Source organism: Procambarus clarkii, chromosome 14 (genome assembly GCF_040958095.1).
Source record: "Procambarus clarkii isolate CNS0578487 chromosome 14, FALCON_Pclarkii_2.0, whole genome shotgun sequence".
NCBI lineage: Eukaryota > Metazoa > Arthropoda > Malacostraca > Decapoda > Cambaridae > Procambarus > Procambarus clarkii.
In genome coordinates, this window is record NC_091163.1 from 6133706 (window position 1) to 6153666 (window position 19961).

At 44.0% G+C, this 19961-nt stretch overlaps 1 long non-coding RNA gene across 1 annotated transcript; it reads right to left on the reverse strand.

The window, feature by feature from the left end:
• Positions 1-8182, reverse strand: LOC138364578 (uncharacterized). Its single transcript, XR_011228443.1, has 2 exons — positions 7741-8182; positions 1-1694 (listed from the first exon to the last, which is right to left on the reverse strand). It is a non-coding gene; the product is annotated as an uncharacterized lncRNA (long non-coding RNA).
• Positions 8183-19961: the final 11779 nt, after the last annotated feature.

Here is a 19961-nt window from a genome sequence, read left to right on the forward strand (position 1 = left end):
TATGGGGCGTTAAAGTTTATTGAAGATTAAATTCTGCAGAACATGTAAATGTATAAAGTTCAAATATAAAGTAAGTAATTATATAAAGTTTATATTAAACACGGTTTATATTATAGGCTTATAACAAAGTTGATATTATTAAACTTAATATTGAACATGTAAATATATAAAGTTTCAAAATATATAATTTAAGGACTATATAACATTTATATTAAAATATATAAAGTAAATATATAAAGTAAGAATTAACAGTAACAATTCCAAGTCCGAGGACTAGATTTAACTTAAAAGGTACACCCGTAGTAAGTATGAGACCTTAGCCTATAGTGACATGGAAACTAATTCTGCAGAAACCTAAAGGTTAACTGGTACTAGAATTAAGGCCGAGTGCAAATGTGTAGTAATTATATAACACTAGGATATAACAGGCAGGACACAAAGAATAACTAATAAGTGAGAGACCACATAACACGTAATGTACCCGGCCAAGAGGCCGTAAAAGACCTAATGGATAAGGAGAAGGGGGTGTGACTACAAGTAGGGCTTACTAGCACCTAGACTGGGCAAAGTATTAGCTGCGGACAGCGGGACACTTGGGGACCGGCGCTGCACCCCCACCGCAGGCCAGCGGCCGGACCCCCCCCCGAAGGGCGAGTGCCAGCTGGCCGCGTGAGGCACTCAATGTAGCAGAGCAACAACGTCCCGTCTGACGTAGGATGTGGGCACTACTCTTCCGCCTGCCGTTTGCCATTATTTCTGATGTGGCGAGCCCGTCCCGAGACAGCTGGGTGCGGGGCGTAGTCATCTGAAGTCAAGCCTAGCGCCGAGAGGGCAGCGCGTAGGATCCTGGAGAAATCTCGCCTGGTGACAGGAGCGCTTGTAGGATCTGTGCTTGTAGGATCCGTAGAGTGTTGATTCCTGACCATGTAAGCGATACCTGGTCCAGTCGGAGTGTGCGTCGATTTTTTGTCGCGTAGCTCACCTCCCCCGGGCTGAAAGATATAAGGCAGTAAGGGTGGGCAGAAGCGGCGTGCAGTGTTAACGTGACAGGCAAGAGCACAGACGAGAGGGAAACCCTAGCTGAATCAATACGGAGACGAAAAACGGGGGAGGGAGCCCGGCAGCAGGAATTAAGAGAAACCTTAATTAACAATCCTGGATGAATAAAGAGCATCCGAATAATTATACTGTAGCAATGAAGGGGGGCTAACAAATCTAAGAATCTTCCAGCAAACGGAAGGGGGAAGTACCTTTGCTAAGAGCAAAGGTGGGAGAAAACCGGTAGAACAGCAAGGAGGCACAAAGCAACTATAACAGGGTAAGACGAAACACTATAAATCTTGAATATAAACAATACATATACCAAGAAAGGGTATAACAACTAAGCAACATATACATAATCAATAAAATGGAATAAGAACCAATTCTTAAAGCCAAATCTATAACATGCTTGTGTCCTAATCGGATGTAGAATGTGAGCGGGGAACATTACCCTTGGTCTCTATCCCATCTCTGCCTCCAGACGGGTGATTGGGCTGGATAGAAGCCAAGGAGTCTGCCTTGAGTGGCCGCTGAGTGTAGTCTTGTGTTGTCAATGAGCATCTGCGAGCCGCAGCTAGTACGCCGTGAACTTCGGCAACATCTTTAGAACAGGAGCAAAGTGAAATCGACGGCAGGGAGCTGCCATTCAGTAACTGTAATAAGGATAATAATAAGAATACAATGTCGTAAATAATCGTACAATGAAGAATACAATGTAATATCGTAAATAACAGATGACGGCAAGTGCCGCAGAATGGAAGAAATTAAGAAAGCAACGCCAAACCATAATAACAATTTATATTTTAATAAAATAATACTGGAATGACAGTAACGGTACGGAGTAATATTAATACTGCCATATAGCCCAGCAAATAAAGAGAAGATAATAGTATTAACGTAGGCCCTGGGCGGCTGCATCCCGGCACCGCTGCGTGCGTTGATGGTGATCAGAGGAATATCCGGCTCGCGTTCTCTTCCTCGCCGCAGTAGGGTGTGAAGGGGGGGGGGGGGTTCCGGCTTGTCGTGGCTGCGAATAAAGGGAACAGAAGAAACCGGCATTGAGCGCCAAGCGGGCAGAGCGCAGTGGAAGGAATAGCGGTTGGAGGTAAGGGGCCCCTAACCTAATGATAGATGAAGTAAAATTAAATAGAATACTATTACGTAGTAGGAAACAACAAAGGCGAAGGAACAAGAAGAGTAAAATAGCCCAGAAGGCCGGATGGCCAAAGAACGTTAGCGACCTATGGCCAACAGCATGCTGGCTGCGCTGGCCAACAACAAGCTGGCCGACGTCATGCTAACTGACTGGCTTGAGCTTGCCGGAAGGAAGGCCGAATGGCCAGTTTTTTGCATGACACCGTGCGCGAGGCCAGCTAAACTTCTCGGTAGCGTCCAAATGTAACTTATGTACTGTCGATACGATGAAGAATGGGTGGTCAGATATAATGCACAAATTCAGAATAGAATATATAATGAGGGAAACGAGTGTAATAGGACGAAATAACCGGAGGAGAAAAAAAAAATTGTGGGGGGGGGGGGCACCCGAATGCACTGCAACTAGCGTACCTTAGCTGAAAATAACTTAAAGGCACAGAGGCAAAGCAAAAGATTAATACAAATCCTAATTGATAGTCCCTTAATAACAAATTGAACGTGAAACTTAAACAAAGAGTAAATTGCGGGAGAAAAATTTTTTCGTAATAAATACAAATCAAATTGCGAGTCCAACAATAACAAAATTAACAGACACGCAGACGTAGGAGGAACCGATAAGCCGCGGCTCGCGCACCGCTAGCCATACCTAAACATACCTAGACAGGAAGGGGAGAAGCATAAAGGTAGCCCAGCAAAAGACTAGTAATTAGTAATTAGTAACTCTGCAAATAGCACATCCTGGCTGACTTAATAATTTACTTAGTAACTCTGCAAATAGCACATCCTGGCTGACTTCTTAATAATTTACTTAGTAACTCTGCAAATAGCACATCCTGGCTGACTTTACTTAATAATTTACTTAGTAACTCTGCAAATAGCACATCCTGGCTGACTTTACTTAATAATTTACTTAGGAACACTGCGAATAGCACATCCTGGCTGACTTTACTTAATAATTTAATTAGTAACTCTGCAAATAGCACATCCTGGCTGACTTTACGTAATGACGTAAGGCAAGGAAAATGAACAAACATACTGAACACAGCAACGCAAAATTAAACATGCGACATGAGCAAAGCATCAACTGTCGGAGTAAATTAAGGTAGGCTGTTTGGGAAAAGGAATCCGTGGTAATCTGAAAGCAGGAGGCATGTTAGTGCTGAAATGTAGAACGTAATTAAGAGGAAGGGCAAGGCATGTCGCGAGATGTCTGCCAGTACAAAATAAGAAACCTTCCATATAAGCGTATAAAATCTTAATTTACATTGTCTTAGGAAGGCAAAGAACGGGATATCATTAAATATACGACGTTCCCGACGACGCTTCGACGCCGCCATCTGCTGGAGTGTACTGTGCCCCAGGCAACGTGGGGGCCACCCCCCTGTCCAGGTCACCTGAATAGGGCAAGTCATGGCACGTGAAGTCTGCAGGTACAAAATAAGGGTATACAATCGGCGTGCATATATAACCATTTTTACATTAAGAGAACAGAGGGAAAGCATAACAAATATAACCTGATAAGTAACGTGAATAAACTGCAAGAGCCAAGCGTAAATACTGTAACCACTGAGGAAACTAAACTGCAAAGCTAAGCATAAACTACTGTAACTACCGATGAAACTAGGCAAAAATGCAGGGCCAGGAGACGTGAAGCTAAAATAAGGGCCCGCGAATACTGCAAATAGCACATCCTGGCTGACTTTACTTAATAATTTACTTAGTAACTCTGCAACTAGCACTGCCTGTCTGACTTTACTTAATAAATTACTTGGTAACTCTGCAAATAGCACATCCTGGCTGTCTTTACTTGACGTAAGGCAGGGTAAAAGTGGGCAAGCATACTGGACACAGCAGCGCAAAAATAAACATGCGACATGAGCAACGCATCAACTGTCGGAGTAAATTAAGGAGGCTGATTGGGAAAGAAAGTCCGAGGTAACCTGAAACAGGAGGCATGTTAGCGCCGAGATGTAGAACATAATTATGAATAGGGCAAGGCATGGCACGTGGTATCTGCAAGTACAAAAAGGGTATACAATCGGTGTGGATATATAGCCATATTACATTAAGGGAACGGAGGAGATGCATAACAAATATAACCAAATAAGCGACGTGAATAACTGCAAGAGCCAAACGAAAGTACTGTAACTACTGAGGAAACTAGGCAAACTGTGCTATTATAACAATTACAATTAATACAATTATAACATAAATAATTATAAATTGCAAAACAAAGTATGCTCAAAATAAAGCTGGACTATAATTCGTTAGAGAAACGGGATTAACACTTGTAAGTTTCCACAGTCGGTGGCTGTGGAAACGTTCCGGGCTACACCGGCAGATGAAACGTCTGGATAAACCAGCGGCCTGGGGGGGGGGGGCCCACTGTGACTTCCGGGCTACCAGGCAGACAACACGTCTGGATAAACCAGCGGCCTGAAAGACCACATATTTATATGGCCAATGTAAATAAGATACCTGGATAACATCGCCAGCTTAACTCACCACAGGAAGAACGTCGGCTGGACATGAACCCCCGAGCGCAGACAGCGAAGACGGCAGCAGCTATGCCAACCTTCGTGGCTACATTGGGCAGACAAAACGTCTGGAGAAACCAGCGGCCTGGGGGGCCGCAGTAGATTCCGGGCTACACCGGCAGACAACACGTCTGGATAAACCCGCGGCCAGGAAGGCCGTGGATTTATATGACCAATATAAATATAATACCTGTAGAACATCGTCGGCTTAACTCATCGCAGGAAGGACGTCGGCTTAACTCATCGCAGGAAGGACGTCGGCTTAACTCATCGCCGGAAGGACGTCGGCTTAACTCATCGCAGGAAGGACGTCGGCTTAACTCATCGCAGGAAGGACGTCGGCTTAACTCATCGCAGGAAGGACGTCGGCTTAACTCATCGCAGGAAGGACGTCGGCTTAACTCATCGCAGGAAGGACGTCGGCTTAACTCATCGCAGGAAGGACGTCGGCTTAACTCATCGCAGGAAGGACGTCGGCTTAACTCATCGCAGGAAGGACGTCGGCTTAACTCATCGCAGGAAGGACGTCGGCTTAACTCATCGCAGGAAGGATGTCGGCTGGGGAGCCGCCCCTGAACGCAGTCAGCTAAGACGGCAGCGGCTGTCAACCTTCCTGGCTACGTTGGGCAGACTAAACGTCTGAATAAACCAGCGGCCTGGGAAGCAGCAGTATCTTCCGGGCTACACTGAGCAGACAATACGTCTGATAACCAGCGGCCTGGGAGGCCGCAGTATATTCCGGGCTACACCGAGCAGACAATACGTCTGATAACCAGCGTCCTGGGAGGCCACACATGTCTGGATAAGCCAGCAGCCGGGAGGCTGCAGATTCTTCTGGGCTACAGCGGGCAGACAAAACGACTGTAAAAACGTTTACTGGTACTGGTAAACGAAACTGGTACTGTCTAGCGTCAGTACTTAATAACTTTGACAAAGTCAAGGAAACAAGTATAAAGGTAAAACAGTAAGTAAAATGACATGCACTTAGGCAATGCATAATTAGTAATAAATTGCTGATGGAACTAATCAATACGAGTCCGAGATAAACTTAAAGGGAGAGGCATGAGGCCCGAAGACAGCATCTAGGACATCCTAGCTGACTTTACTTAAAGGTGAAGCATAAGTTAAACAATTGTAAACCAGTAAAGTAAAAACATGCAGCAAGGGCAATGTAAAATGCAGGACATTTGCTGAGGAAACTAAACATAAATGCAGGGCCAGAAGAAACTTAAAGCAAGAGGCAAGGGGGCCCGATCCCGACAACTATCACATCCTAGATGACTTTACATAATAACTTAAAGGCAAAGCAGAGGTTAAACAAACGAATGTAAAACCAGCAAAGAAACTAGCAGCTTGACACTGCATAAAATTCATTAATAAATTAAGGAAACTTATGGAAAACAAGTCCATAAAAACTTAAAGCTAGAGGCCGGAGGCCTGTGAACACAGCAGCTAGCATAACCTAGCTGACTTTACATAATAACTTAAAGGCAATAGCAAAAGTTAAACAAACAAATGTAAAACCAGCTAAAGAAAACATGCAGCTTGACACTGCATAAAATTCATTAATAAAGGAAAGTTATGGAAAAACAAGTCCATGAAACAAAGCTAGGAGCCAGAGGCCTGAGACACTGCAGCTAGCCTAACCTAGCCGACTTTACCTAATAACTTATAGGCAAGCAAAGTTACACAAACCTAAGTGTAAAACCTGCAAAAGAAAACATGCAGCTTGACACTGCATTAAATTCAATAATAAATTAAGGAAACTTATGGAAAACACAAGTCCAAGAAAAATTTAAAGCTAGAGGCCGGAGGCCTGGGACACAGCAGCTAGCAACCTAGCTGACTTTACCTAATAACTTATAGGCAATGACCAAAAGTTAAAACAACCTAAATGTAAAACCAGCTAAAGAAACACGCAGCTTGACACTGCATAAAATTCAATAATAAAATGAGGAAACTTATGGAAACAAATCCAGAAAACGAAGCTAGGGGCCAGAGGCCTGTGACACTGCAGCTAGCCTAACCTAGCTAACTTTACCTACTAACTTAAAGGCAATGACCAGAAGTTACAACAAACCTAAATTTAAAACCAGCTAAGGAAACATGCAGCTTAACACTGCATAAATTTCAGTAGTAAATTAAGGAAACTTGTGGGAAAACAGGTCCATGAAAACAAAGCTAGGGGCCAGAGGCCTGTGACACAGCAGCTAGCCTAACCTAGCCGACTTTCCCTAATAACTTAAAGGCAATAAGCTAAAGTTAAATAAAACTAAATGTACAACCTGCAAAAGAAACAGGGACTTGACACTGCAATAAATTCGTTAATAAGTTAAGGAAACTTATGGAAAAACTAGTCCATTAAACTTAAAGCTGGTGGCCAGAGGCCTGTGACTCGGCAGCTAGCCTAACCTAGCTGACTTTACCTAATAACTTATAGGCAATAAGCAAAAGTTAAAACAGACCTGAATGAAAAGCCTGCAAAAGAAACATGCAGCTTGCCACCATTAAATTCATTAATAAATTAAGGAACTTATGAAAATACAAATCCATGAGAATTAAAGCTAGGGGCGAAAGCAAAGGTAAAATTACAGTAAAATTGTAGCGTGAGGAAACACACCCTGACTAACAGTCAGACTGTAAGGAAGGACATATAAAGAACGTAAATAATAAATAACGGCATAACAGAAGTCGCCCAACAGCATACCTCACGTCGACTGGGTGGGGAGCTTAAGGACAGGGCTGAGCAGATGGGGAAGGAGAGGGTAGCGGTGGTAAGGCCTCCTCCCGAGTGTGGTTCAAATAACAGCCACCTACTGGAGAAAAACCCAGTGCCCCATAACACCGAGGGTCACCTTCCCCTCTAGGACCACTGCACCTGCATTTGGTCACCAACGCTGAACCAACAGGCGTGCTTCAGGGCGCGCGCGCCAACAAAGAGACAAACACTGGTCTGACGCGCCAACACAAACACTGGTCCCGCGCGCCAACAAAACACAAAAACTACCTTAAATGTTGAGAAGGGCAGGACGCCCCTAACGGGTCGCTCCGAGTCGTTGTCGCGAGGAACTGTTGTAGGGTCCATGCTGTGAGAACAGTTGAGCGGGCTAAACTTCTGTGTTTACGACTCGCTGAGCAGCAGTGAGTTTTGCGAGGGCAGCGGCGAGGGCAGGCGGAGTGAGGCAGAGCCCCAGTGTGCGCCCGTATTTATACAGGCCCCAAACTGCCCGCGCAACGCCGCGGGACGCGCTGCGCAATTGTTTCTTTCTCCCCCGCCAGAAAAATCCCCGCTTGCGATCAAGCAGTGACCATTTTCAGTTCCAGAAGCCATTTTGTAACATGCATGTGCACCTTTTCTAGTGTATTGATGTGCTTCTTGAGATATGGGCACCATACAACTGCTGTATATTCCAATCACAAAAGTCTCACAAAAGTCATGAACAGTTTCCTTAGTATTTCACCATCCATGTAATCTTATTTATTTATAATAAATAAATAAATAAATAAAAGCAATTGTGAAGTTGGAAAGCAAGGCATATGCTCCTCACACAATGTTCTTTGCATGTTCTTCTGGTGACAGTTTGTTATCCAAAGCCACCGCTAGATCTCTTTCTTTGTTAGAGTTCTGTAATTCCATTCAACATAATTTGTAAGTTGTATGTGGTCTATTTTCTCCAATTCCACATTCCATAACATGGCATTTATTCACATTGAATTCCATTTGCCACATGGCACTCCAGGCACTAATTATTGTATCTAGATCAGTTTGAAGGGCATGACAGTCATCTAAGTCTCCTATCATCCCTAGTAGCTTAGAATCATCAGCAAACATGTTCGTGTAATTCTGCATCTTCTTGTATACTTGTTTATGTAGATAATGAACATTACTGGTGCAAGAACTGAACCCTGTGGTACTCCACCATGTAACATTTCTCCAGTCTTATATATTGCCTCTGATTACTGCCCTCACTTTTCAGTCGGCTAGAAATATTTTCATCTATGTCAGAAAGCCTCCCTGTCACTCCTCCAGTATAATCCAGTTTACAGAACCTTTTATATGAAACTGTCGAAAGCCATTTTTAGGTTCAGATAAATGCAACCAAATCTCTCCTTAAAATTCTGTGGCTCTATCATAGAAACTAAGTAAATTTGTTACATAGGATCCTTCTGTTTGAAAACCATGCTGTCTGTTAGTTATTATATAATTTCTCTCCAGGTGTTCTACCCATTTGGTTTTCAACCGTCAGAGAAACGAGTAAGTAATTATCTAAAGATGGCGCCAAGCCCAGCCGCCAGGGAAGAAACGGCACCTCAGCGAAATCGTCATTTTTCGCAAAATTCAAAATCAAAACCAGCCATAGAATCGTTTTGTAAATTTTACCATTGGATTTACCGCAGCTATTGACTAATTCTTAAATTAAACTTTTTCTTAGCTAATTTTCAATATCTAAGGCCTTGAAACATATGTTTACCGAGATACAGCCAATTCAAATGTCAAACGTATCAGTCATGTTTTCTCAACATATTATTCAGAAAAAAATGAGTTGATGAGCAAGTAATAATAATTATAATTAGCTTAATAATAAACAGATATTAAAATTTGTACGCATTTTCTTTGTTCGGCATTTATGTAGATATATTTTTTTTATTTCTTCAAGCATATCACAGACTCTTGTTACTGTGTAAAAAACTTCTCTGTCTGCAATGTCATCAGGATGTTGGATATCCACTGGAGAGAGTCCTGCCTGAATCAGGATGCTGGATATCCACTGGAGAGAGTCCTGCCCGAATCAGGATGTTGGATATCCACTGGAGAGAGTCCTGCCTGAATCAGGATGTTGGATGTCCACTGGAAAGAGTTATGCCTGAATCAGGATGTTGGATATCCACCGGAAAAAAGTCTTACCAGCATCAGGATGTTGGATATCCACTGGAGAGAGTCCTACCTAAATCAGGATGTTGGATATCCACAGGAGAGAGTCTTTCCTGAATCAGGATGTTGGATATCCACTGGGAGGAGTCCTGCCAGAATCAATATGATGGATATCCACTGGAGAGAGTCTTTTCTGAATCAGGATGTTGGATATCCACTGGCGAGAGTCCGGCCTGAATAAGGATGTTGGATATTCACTGAAGAGATTCCTTCCTGAATCAAGATGTTGTATATCCACTGGAGAGTTCTGCCAGAATCAGGATGTTGGATGTCCACTGATGAGAAACTTGCCCTCGTTAACAGAAACACATTGAATATCTAAGGATGCATCCTACTTTATCATCAGGATGTAGAATATCCGCCAAGGAATACAGTGGGTGTACCCAGAATACTAGAGTCCCACTGTGGCGAAAAATACCAGAATTATATCAAACGAGAGAGTAGATATCCTTAGATACGAGATTTTCCTACATTATTCACAGTGTAGGATATCACCAGCTGTGCGATATGCTTTCATAGTCGTCAGGATGTAGGATATCTAAACAGAGTGCTCCTAAAGAAAGAATAAGTGTGTGAATAACTCATGTTTAAATAAATAAATAAATATAGCGACTCTATATGATACATCACACAGCTAGCCCGTCATTTTCCTCAAAAAGTACTTTATTTTTTCTACAAAAAATTATAAAAATTTTCATAGATATAGAAATTAGTCAATGATTAAATCAAGTAATAAAAATGGGATCAAAAGATAAAAACCATCATGGAGCCTCGGGACATGAGGGCCACACAGCTCAGCCCTCAGGGAAGTGAGTAAGTAATTACCAAAAGATGGCGCCAAGCCCAGCCGCCAGGCAAGAATCCCCGCCTCGGCGAAATCGTCATTTTTCACAAAACTCAAAATCAAAACCAGCCATAGAATCGTTTTGAAAATGCTACCATTAGATTTACCGCAACTATTGTCTTTTCTTTTAGTAAAGGTTTTCTTTGCTATTTTTAAAAATTAAGGCTTTTACACACATATTTACCGAGATACAGCCAATTCAAATATCAAACATATCATAATGTTTTCTCAACATATTATTAAAAAAAATGAGTTGATGAGCAAGTAATAATAATTATAATGAGCTTAATAATAAATGGATATTAAAAATTTACGCATTTCTTTGCTCATCATTTATATAGATATTTTTTTTATTTCTTCAAGCCTATCACAGCCTCCTGTCACTGTGTAGAAATTTCTCTGTCTGCAATGTCATCAGGATGTTGGATATCCACTGGAGAGAGTCCTGCCTGAATCAGGATGTTGGATATCCACTGGGGAGAATCCTGCCTGAATCAGGATGTTGGATATCCACTGGGGAGAATCCTGCCTAAATCAGGATGTTGGATATCCACCGGAGAGAATCCTGCCAGAATAAGTATGTTGGATATCCACTGGAGAGAGTCTTTCCTGAATCAGGATGTTGGATATCCACCGAAGAAAGTCTTGCCAGCATCAGGATGTTGGATATCCACTGGTGAAAATCCTGCCTGAATTAAGATGTTGGATATCCACAGGAGAGTCTTTCCTGAATCAGGATGTTGGATATCCACTGGAGAGTCTCTCATGAATCAGGATTTTGGATATCCATTGGAGTCGAGAGTCCTGCCTTAATCAGGATGTTGGATATCCACTGGAGAGTCTTGCCTGCATCAGGATGTTGGAAATCAATTGGAGAGTCCTGTCTGAATCAGGATGTTGGATATCTACTGATGAGAAACTTGCTCTCATTAACAGAAACACATTGAATATCTAAGGATGCATCCTATCTTATCATCAGGATGTAGAATACCCTCCAAGGAACACAGTGGGTGTACCCAGAATACTGGAGTCCCACTGTGGCGAATGGTGCTAGAACCATCAGACAATGGAATCACTTATGGTGCTATCAGTTACCAAAGATGTAATATACATCAAGGAAAAGGGTTCACTTACGATAATGATATTGATAATGTTTGTCTAGGAAAAATTACATACATACAAATGAGTTATCAGCATGATATTAGGTGTCTAGATAGAGCTAGTATATACTATGCCTAAAGCCACTAATTCGCATAGCGTTTCGAGCAAGACGCGGGGGAAAAAAATACTTAAAACTAAGACTTAAAACTTTGAATATAAAAGCATAAATTGAACTGAAGTAGAAAAAAAATTACATGCAAATTCCAAAGGTTGGTAGTTAAAGAATACCGCTTCAGTGTTAAGTGTTTTAACATTAAACATGTTCTTGAATAATTATATGTGCTGCATGAGTTACTGCAGCTTAGAAGAACATAACACTTTGAAGTTTACTGGCGGAGCATCCCCCCATCGGCTAGGCTAGCGGCGCTGAAACCCCCACACCCTGAAGGGCGAGCGTTAGCTGGCAGCATTAGCAGAGTTCACGGGGAAAGTTAAACAAGGTTTGTGACGAGTTCCGGTGAACATTATTCGTGGTATTAAATAATTAACGCTAGATGAGTTACCGCAGTTAACCAAGGTGCGTAAACCAAGATTAAAATGAGAGTAAATATAACAGTAGTGAAATGTTCTGATAACATCGCCACGTGAATAATATAGGGGATAAAGGAGTGCGCGTGCGCTGCCGCGCGTCATTCCTTGAAGAGTGAGGGTGGTGAGGGTAAACAAACATGCACAGTAGCATTGGGAACAACAAATAATAAGCTTCAGTTAATCAGGAGCATCTTAATAACCTCCTGCAGACGCATTATAAGAATGCGATTGGTAAAGCCTGAATAAAACTGACGAAGGCTTTTGGGTGAGAGAGCGCGGGCATTCGAAGTCCGCCCCAAGGGAAATGGAGAGGGGGCAGCAAGAGTGGGGTTTAATAGCCACTAAAGCGCCAACTCGGTCAGGCCTGCAGATTGGGGTCTCGACAAAATCTGCATGAGCAAAGAGCGGAGCGGCGAAGTAAGTAATTATCAATAGAAGGCACCAAACCGGGAAGGCTATGTAGCACGCGGAGCGGCGAAGGTGTGCTCAACCACCCACGTGGCCGCCAAGCGAAGGTGTGCTCAACCACCCACGTGGCCGCCAAGCGAAGGTGTGCTCAACCACCCACGTGGCCGCCAAGCGAAGGTGTCTTCAATCACCCACGTGGCCGCCAAGCGAAGGTGTCTTCAATCACCCACGTGGCCGCCAAGCGAAGGTGTCTTCAATCACCCACGTGGCCGCCAAGCGAAGGTGTCTTCAATCACCCACGTGGCCGCCAAGCGAAGGTGTCTTCAACCACCCACGTGGCCGCCAAGCGAAGGTGTGCTCAATTACCCACGTGGCCGCCAAGCGAAGGTGTCTTCAATCACCCACGTGGCCGCCAAGCGAAGGTGTCTTCAATCACCCACGTGGGCACTACGCCTCCTCTCTTAGCCTCCGCGCCATCGCCTGGAGGTCAATGGTCCACTAAAGGCGGCATGCACACGCACTACCCGTATGAAACCGACGCTTGACACACACATTAAGCGCCCCAGTCACCGGGACGTTAGCTAACTAGACCCACTAGATAGGGGTGGGGGCGCGGATCGCGTCACTATGGAGGAAAACAAAACTCTACCTAGCTTAGGGTGGCGGGCGTCAAGCACAAGGAACCGGTCCGGTCGCCCTTGAAAGTCGACGGGCGCGCTTCGATAATGTCTGTTAAGCTGAGGTCCGGGACCGCGGATGCTTTGCTTGAGGAGCGGACAGAGACTGAATATGACCAGAGGGGCAGAGGTCGTGACCTCCGCAGCCCGCGTTTAAGTAACCCCTATTTGTTGTACGCGCAGCACTTGACGCATATCGCTGAGCATATGTTTTCTTCCCTCGGTGACGGTTGCGGAGCATATATTCACGATACACCCCTTGGTGTATCGTGCGCCCCTTGAGAGACTTGAAGTATAGGGGGGTAGAAATAGCCTAAGCTACACACAGAGAGATCACACTAACGTGATGCATCAAATGATGCATCATGATGCAGTTAAGGCAGTGTCTGGGATGCTCCCGGACGCAGGTTCGAATCCTCGTCACGGCCCTTGTGGATTTGTTCATAGCCTAAGCTGCTCTATCCCTTTGAGATGTATTTTGTCTTGTCTCAATAAACATACTTGAACTTGAACCCCTTGGGGGGGGGGGGGTTGTCGGGTTCCTTATCCCCTAATTGTGGGTCCATAGCATGTGGGGGCTTAATCGTGAATTAAATTCTATTCATGTTCGTTATTTGCCGAATTTTGACCCTCTTTCACTTTCTGAGTGAAAGGCGGGTCAAAACTCGTGGGGCGGGCTTCCACACGTGCGGGCTGAGCCGTTCTCGCGGCCCCTGATTTTCTCATCAACTCTATTTTTCGTCTCTGTTATTCAAACACGCTATGGCGATGGACGTTTATTAATAAAGTGAATTATTAATTGACTGTGCCGGGGGACAGGTAGCCAGTGTATTTATACACCCATGGCGCAGTGGTAACACATTCGCCCCGCGCTTCGCGAGCAATTTGGCCTGGGTTCGTATCCTAGGCGGGGAGGATTGACTAGGCGCCAATCCTTACCTGTACACCTTTGTTCATCCAGCAGTGAATGGGTACCTGGTTGTTAAAGAGGGTCTCGGGGTAGTACAGTTGGTTTTGTTTTCGACGCACAGTCGAGAATTCAAGGTTCGGATCCAGGGCGGGACATAAATGGTTGGGCACATTTCCTTTCACCTAATGCCTCTGTTCACCCTAGCAGCAAGTAGGTACTTAGGAGTTAGTCAGCTTGTTGTGGTACTGCATCACGGGCGGGGTCAGTAATTTGACCCCCCCCCCCCCCCCCCGATAAAAGCCTAACGCGTATGTATTTTGAGGAAGCCAGAGATACACTCTGGCTTCCTGTCTCCCGACACAGTGAATTATTATTATTAAACGATTTGGCGGGTCGTATTCCAGGGTAACTTAAGATTAAGAAGCTGCCCAAAACGAAACATGGTTTGTCGTATAGTTGAAATTGAAATAAGTTTATTGAGGTAAAATACACACAAAGGGATGAGGTAGCTCAAGCTATTCTCACCCAGTTCAGTACAACGTATTCATACATGTATAGACACATATCACAAACAATAAACATATTACCGAACATTCTGAGAGATAAACATATACATTCCTTAATGGTATAGCGGGTGTAGTAACTATCAGCTCCCAGCTACTGCGAGTGTCCGGAGCTCCCCACTACGCTCCGTGCTTGGAGCTCCCCACTACGTCGATAGGAGCGACCATCACCAGGTGAGACCAGCCTCGCTAGCACCAAGCACGCTATACTTACACTCCATAACTCCTCTACACATCTCTAGAGTGCGAGCCTTTACTCACATTGCAAAGTTTTCTAGTCCAAGGAGTGTTAACCAGTTTTTACACCACTGTTCTAGACGAAATTTTAACTAAAAAAAACAAGAATAATCTCATTATTGCGCATTACATTGACTTTAACGTACATGGTCTACGAATCTACGAATAAAAATACATACATTTGACACATGATACATTTGACACATGATGTAAAGTATGTATTTTTATATAAAAATTAATGTTACCAGAGTATTGGTGAGCTTAGGCTTTATTTGGAATTTCGTTACTAATAGCAACGGTTCACTGTTAGCTGCTTCATTTTTACTTGAATTTATCTCAAGGCCACTAACACACTAGTGACCTCGACGAAGACAGGAAGCAAGCGGCTTGTCCTCGCCTCTATTTATCTCTCTCCCATTTATCCTGAATATTGCTTCTAGCTGGATTTTAAAATTACGCGGAGTTTTGGCATTTGCGGGTAAGCGGTTCCATTTGTTTGTAGTTGCCACGGTTCTGTTTACTTTGGTGTCGCCAAGGTACACAGGTGCTGTACCACGATGGTCCACTGCTGTACCGTCACGGTGTACAGCTGCTGTACCGTCACGGTTTTTACAGCTGCTGTTCCGTCACGGTTTTTACAGCTGCTGTACCGTCACAGTGTACAGCTGCTGTACCGTCACGGTTTTTACAGCTGCTGTACTGTCACGGTTTTTACAGCTGCTGTACCGTCACTGTTTTACAGCTGCCGTACAGATGGGCTGTTAGTAGCTGTAAAATTGATTGATACATTGATACTTCTGTATCAATTAGTAGCAAAGTTGGGTCTTGTCACGCTATGGTCACGAGATCACGTGCACACTCCAGAGGGAAGGTGCATGTTCTTACGTAGCCACCAAGCTTCAAATCTTGTTGCTGGGCGTATCAGATGACTGTTTAACGCAGTTACTGTGCTCACACGAGCGCGCCAGCTACACCCCAGTTCCCCCCAGTGACCGGACAGCAGGTACGGTATACACCAGAGTTCCCCATGTGACCGGACAGCAGGCACGGTGTACACCAGAGTTCCCCATGTGACCGGACAGTAGGTACGGTGTATACCAGAGTTCCCCCCTGTGACCGGACAGCAGGTACGGTATACACCAGAGTTCCCTATGTGACCGGACAGCAGGTACGGTGTATACCAGAGTTCCCCCTGTGACCGGACAGCAAAGTAAGTAATTATCCAAAGAAGGCACCAAGCCGGGAAGGTTATGAAGCACCAAATCGGACAGCAAGTGAACAAATCCACAAGGGCCGTGACGAGTATTCAAACCTACGTCCGGGAGCATCCCAGACACTGCCTTAATCGACTGAGCTACGACAGGGTTAAAAATAGTTGAAACCGAAGTTCTACTGAACTTATTGGATCCTGCAGCCTCTTCGAGACACAAACCAGGATTTTACACAACTCCCCCCTGCACTTGAGCTATGTCAATAGGTCGTTCTCCCTCTTGTGTAATGATGTAAGGGCGAAGAGGGAGAACGGCCTATTGACATAGCTCGAGTGCAGGGGGGAATTGTGTAAAACCCTGGTTTGTGTCTCGGAGAGGCTGCGGGATCCAGTAAGTTCAATAGAACTTCGGTTTCAACTCTTTTAACCCTGTCGTAGCTCAGTCGATTAAGGCAGTGTCTGGGATGCTCCCGGACGCAGGTTCGAATCCTCATCACGGCCCTTGTGGATTTGTTCATATGATGCATCACGTTAGTGTGATTTATGTGTGCAGCAAGTCAATCATCGCTGTCAACACCGATGTCATCACCTCGTCCACGACTCGGAAGGATGGAACAGCAGCACGGATGTACGGTGGATTGCGTACTAGATAAGTGGAAGACTCTAGTCAAGAGAGAAGTGGATCTCCTCTCACATCAACTGACACTAGCTGAAGAACATCGTTAGTGAAGAACACGACACATCGTTGCAGAACTACAGCAATGGGCATGTCAACAAACATCAAGACTATGGCAATTGTAGGCGATAAAAACTCTATTCTAGTTTTTATATATGTATTTTTTTTTTGCAGTTAGGAAAACTTTGTGACTATGACAAAGAAAAGATAACCCCTTTTAGTGACCTATTGCCCTTAATTATCCAGTACTCCTCCCCCGTCAGTCCCTTGTTGAGGTGTGTCAGTACTGGAGTGTCCAGCCTTGCTCCCGTCTATTCTATAGTACACTACAAGTGGTTTCAGGATTATTGGAGTGACAGGCCAGGATCCTTTACCATTTGTTCCTTACATCTGTCCCGGTAGGAATTATTATACATCTACTAGTCCTATTGTTCTTCCCCTCTGGTCCCCTGTCTGGGAAACTAACTGCAGCGTTATTTATTATTTGGTAAGTCATAGGAAGACCGTAGCAGCTAATATCTCTCTCTCTCTCTCTCTCTCTCTCTCTCTCTCTCTCTCTTGTACTCTTTGCTCTCCCTCCGTCTCTTGCTCTCGCTCCTCCGGGCTCTCTCTCGCTCTATACTTCTTTAAGTTGTCCACACAGAGCTCAGTCCACTTGAGTAATTAGTTAGGTCCTCGTATGGTGGCCCGAGTGTTAATATTTCACAATAGCAAGGAGCCCTGGTATTACAAGAATGGCTGATATCGGCGTTCGTCATTACACCCTTGATCGAAGCTTACGGCTTCACCAGTCCTCTCCACAACCACTTGGGGTGGACGGTAGAGCGAGCGTCTCGCTTCATGCAGGTCAGCGTTCAATCCCCGACCGTCCAAGTGGTTGGGCACTATTCTTTCCCCTCCATCCCATCCCAAATCCTTATCCTGACCCCTTGTAAGTGCTATATAGTCGTAATGGCTTGGTGCTTTCTCCTGATCATTCCATTCCCAAGTCCTCAATAGCTCGTCGTTGAAGTTGTTTCATTTTCCAGCATCCACTCACGAGGGTGCTGACAGCTGAGTGGACAGCGCTTGGAATTCGTAGTCCTAAGATTCCGGGTTCGATCCCCGGCGGAGACGGAAATAACTGGGCAGAGTTTCTTTTACCCTGATGCGCTTGTTCACCTAGCAGTAAATAGGTACCTGGGAGTTAGACAGCTGCTACGGGCTGCTTCCTGAGGGTGTGTATAAAAAAAGAGGCCTGGTCGAGGACTGGGCCGCGGGGGACATTAAGCCCCGAAATCATCTCAAGATAACCTCAAGAAGGGTATTCTTGAAGAGTATAACCTCAAGAAGGTTATAACCTCAAGAAGGGTATAACCTCAAGAAGGGTATAACCTCAAGAAGGGTATAACCTCAAGAAGGGTATAACCTCAAGAAGGGTATAACCTCAACAAGGGTATAACCTCAACAAGGGTATAACCTCAACAAGGGTATAACCTCAACAAGGGTATAACCTCAACAAGGGTATAACCTCAACAAGGGTATAACCTCAACAAGGGTATAACCTCGAGAGGCTCAACACCTCTCTCGCTTGTGTTGACAGTTTCCAGCGCTTCTGCCAGTAACTTCTGCTTAGGTCAGCTAGTGCTTCTGCTGACTGACAATTCGACCATCACAGCAGACACTTCTGCACCCTCTTAATTGCTCCCTCCTTGTCTAGAGCAGAGCAGGGGGTAGGTTCCTCGCCATACTTAATAAAAACAATCCTAAACAACTCATAAGGCATGGGTTACGAAACCCTTCTCAAAATGGACTTCTTCTCTGCCAACAGTGAACTTCATGATTGGCACCTCGGAACCCGTCCACTCACTGATTGGTTCACGTTTGCAAGTCACAGCCGCCGCCAGTGTCATCAGCAAGCATATGGAATAATCTTCTGCCAAAACACGTAAGCTGCCCTTCTGCCTGTACTCACCTAGTAGTGTTTGCGGAAGTTAGCTTCATCTCTTTGGTCCTGCTTCTTAACTTTAATTTAATTGGTATATTAAAAAAAATAAAATGTTTTATTCAGGTAAGGTACATACATACAAGAGATTTTACATAATTTGATTGATTTATAGATGGAGCTAGTACACACAAAGCCTAAAGCCACTATTACGCAAAGCGTTTTGGGCAGTAATATTCTCATGACTATTGGGCACTGTCACGTCTAGATAGAAGCTCTAGATGTATTCTGTCTCTAGTACTGCAATTTACGTTTTGAGCAACTTCCTTTTAGTTCAGTTCTCTGACACTAAATAAATTATTTTTGATGGATCATTTCAGTACTTAATTTTCCCCCCGTTTATTCTTGTATTAAGAATGACAATTTATCCTTGTTTCCTGTTTATTCACTTGAGAATGTTGTAGGTAGTAATCATGTCTCTTATAGTTCTTTTCTCTTCTAGTAATATTTATTTTATTTATATGCAAGATACATTGGGTTATAAGAGTACATAACATTGGTGTTTGAGCGTTAGATTCATGCAAAGCCACTAACATACATAGCATAGTATTTCAGGTGTTTAATGCCTTTAATCTTTCCTTGTAACTTATGTCTCTCTCTCCACTGGTACTAATCTAGTGCTTTACCACTAAACATACTTCAACTTCATTTCATGTTTAGCGAGCCGTTTAGCAAGATAAGGTCTCCATTTAGCGAGATAAGGTCTCCGTTTAGGGAGATAAAGTCTACGTTTAGAGATAAGATCTTCGTTTAGCGAGATAAGATCTCTGCTTACCGAGATAAGGTCTCCATTTAGAGAGATTAGATCTCCGTTTAGCAAGATAAGGTCTCAGTTTAGAGAGACAAGGTCTCCGTTTAGCGAGATAAGTTCTCCGCTTAGCGAGATAAGGTCTACATTTAGAGATAAGATGTTCGTTTAGCGAGATAAGGTTTCCGTCTAGCATATTAGATTTTCGTTTAGCGAGATAAGGTCTCCGTTTAGTGAGATAAGGTCTCCATGCTGGTCTACATTCTCGACTCAATCTTGAGGATCCCAGGTTCAATTCCCGACCGGGACAGAAATGATTGGGTTTGTTTCCCTTCACCTAGCAATA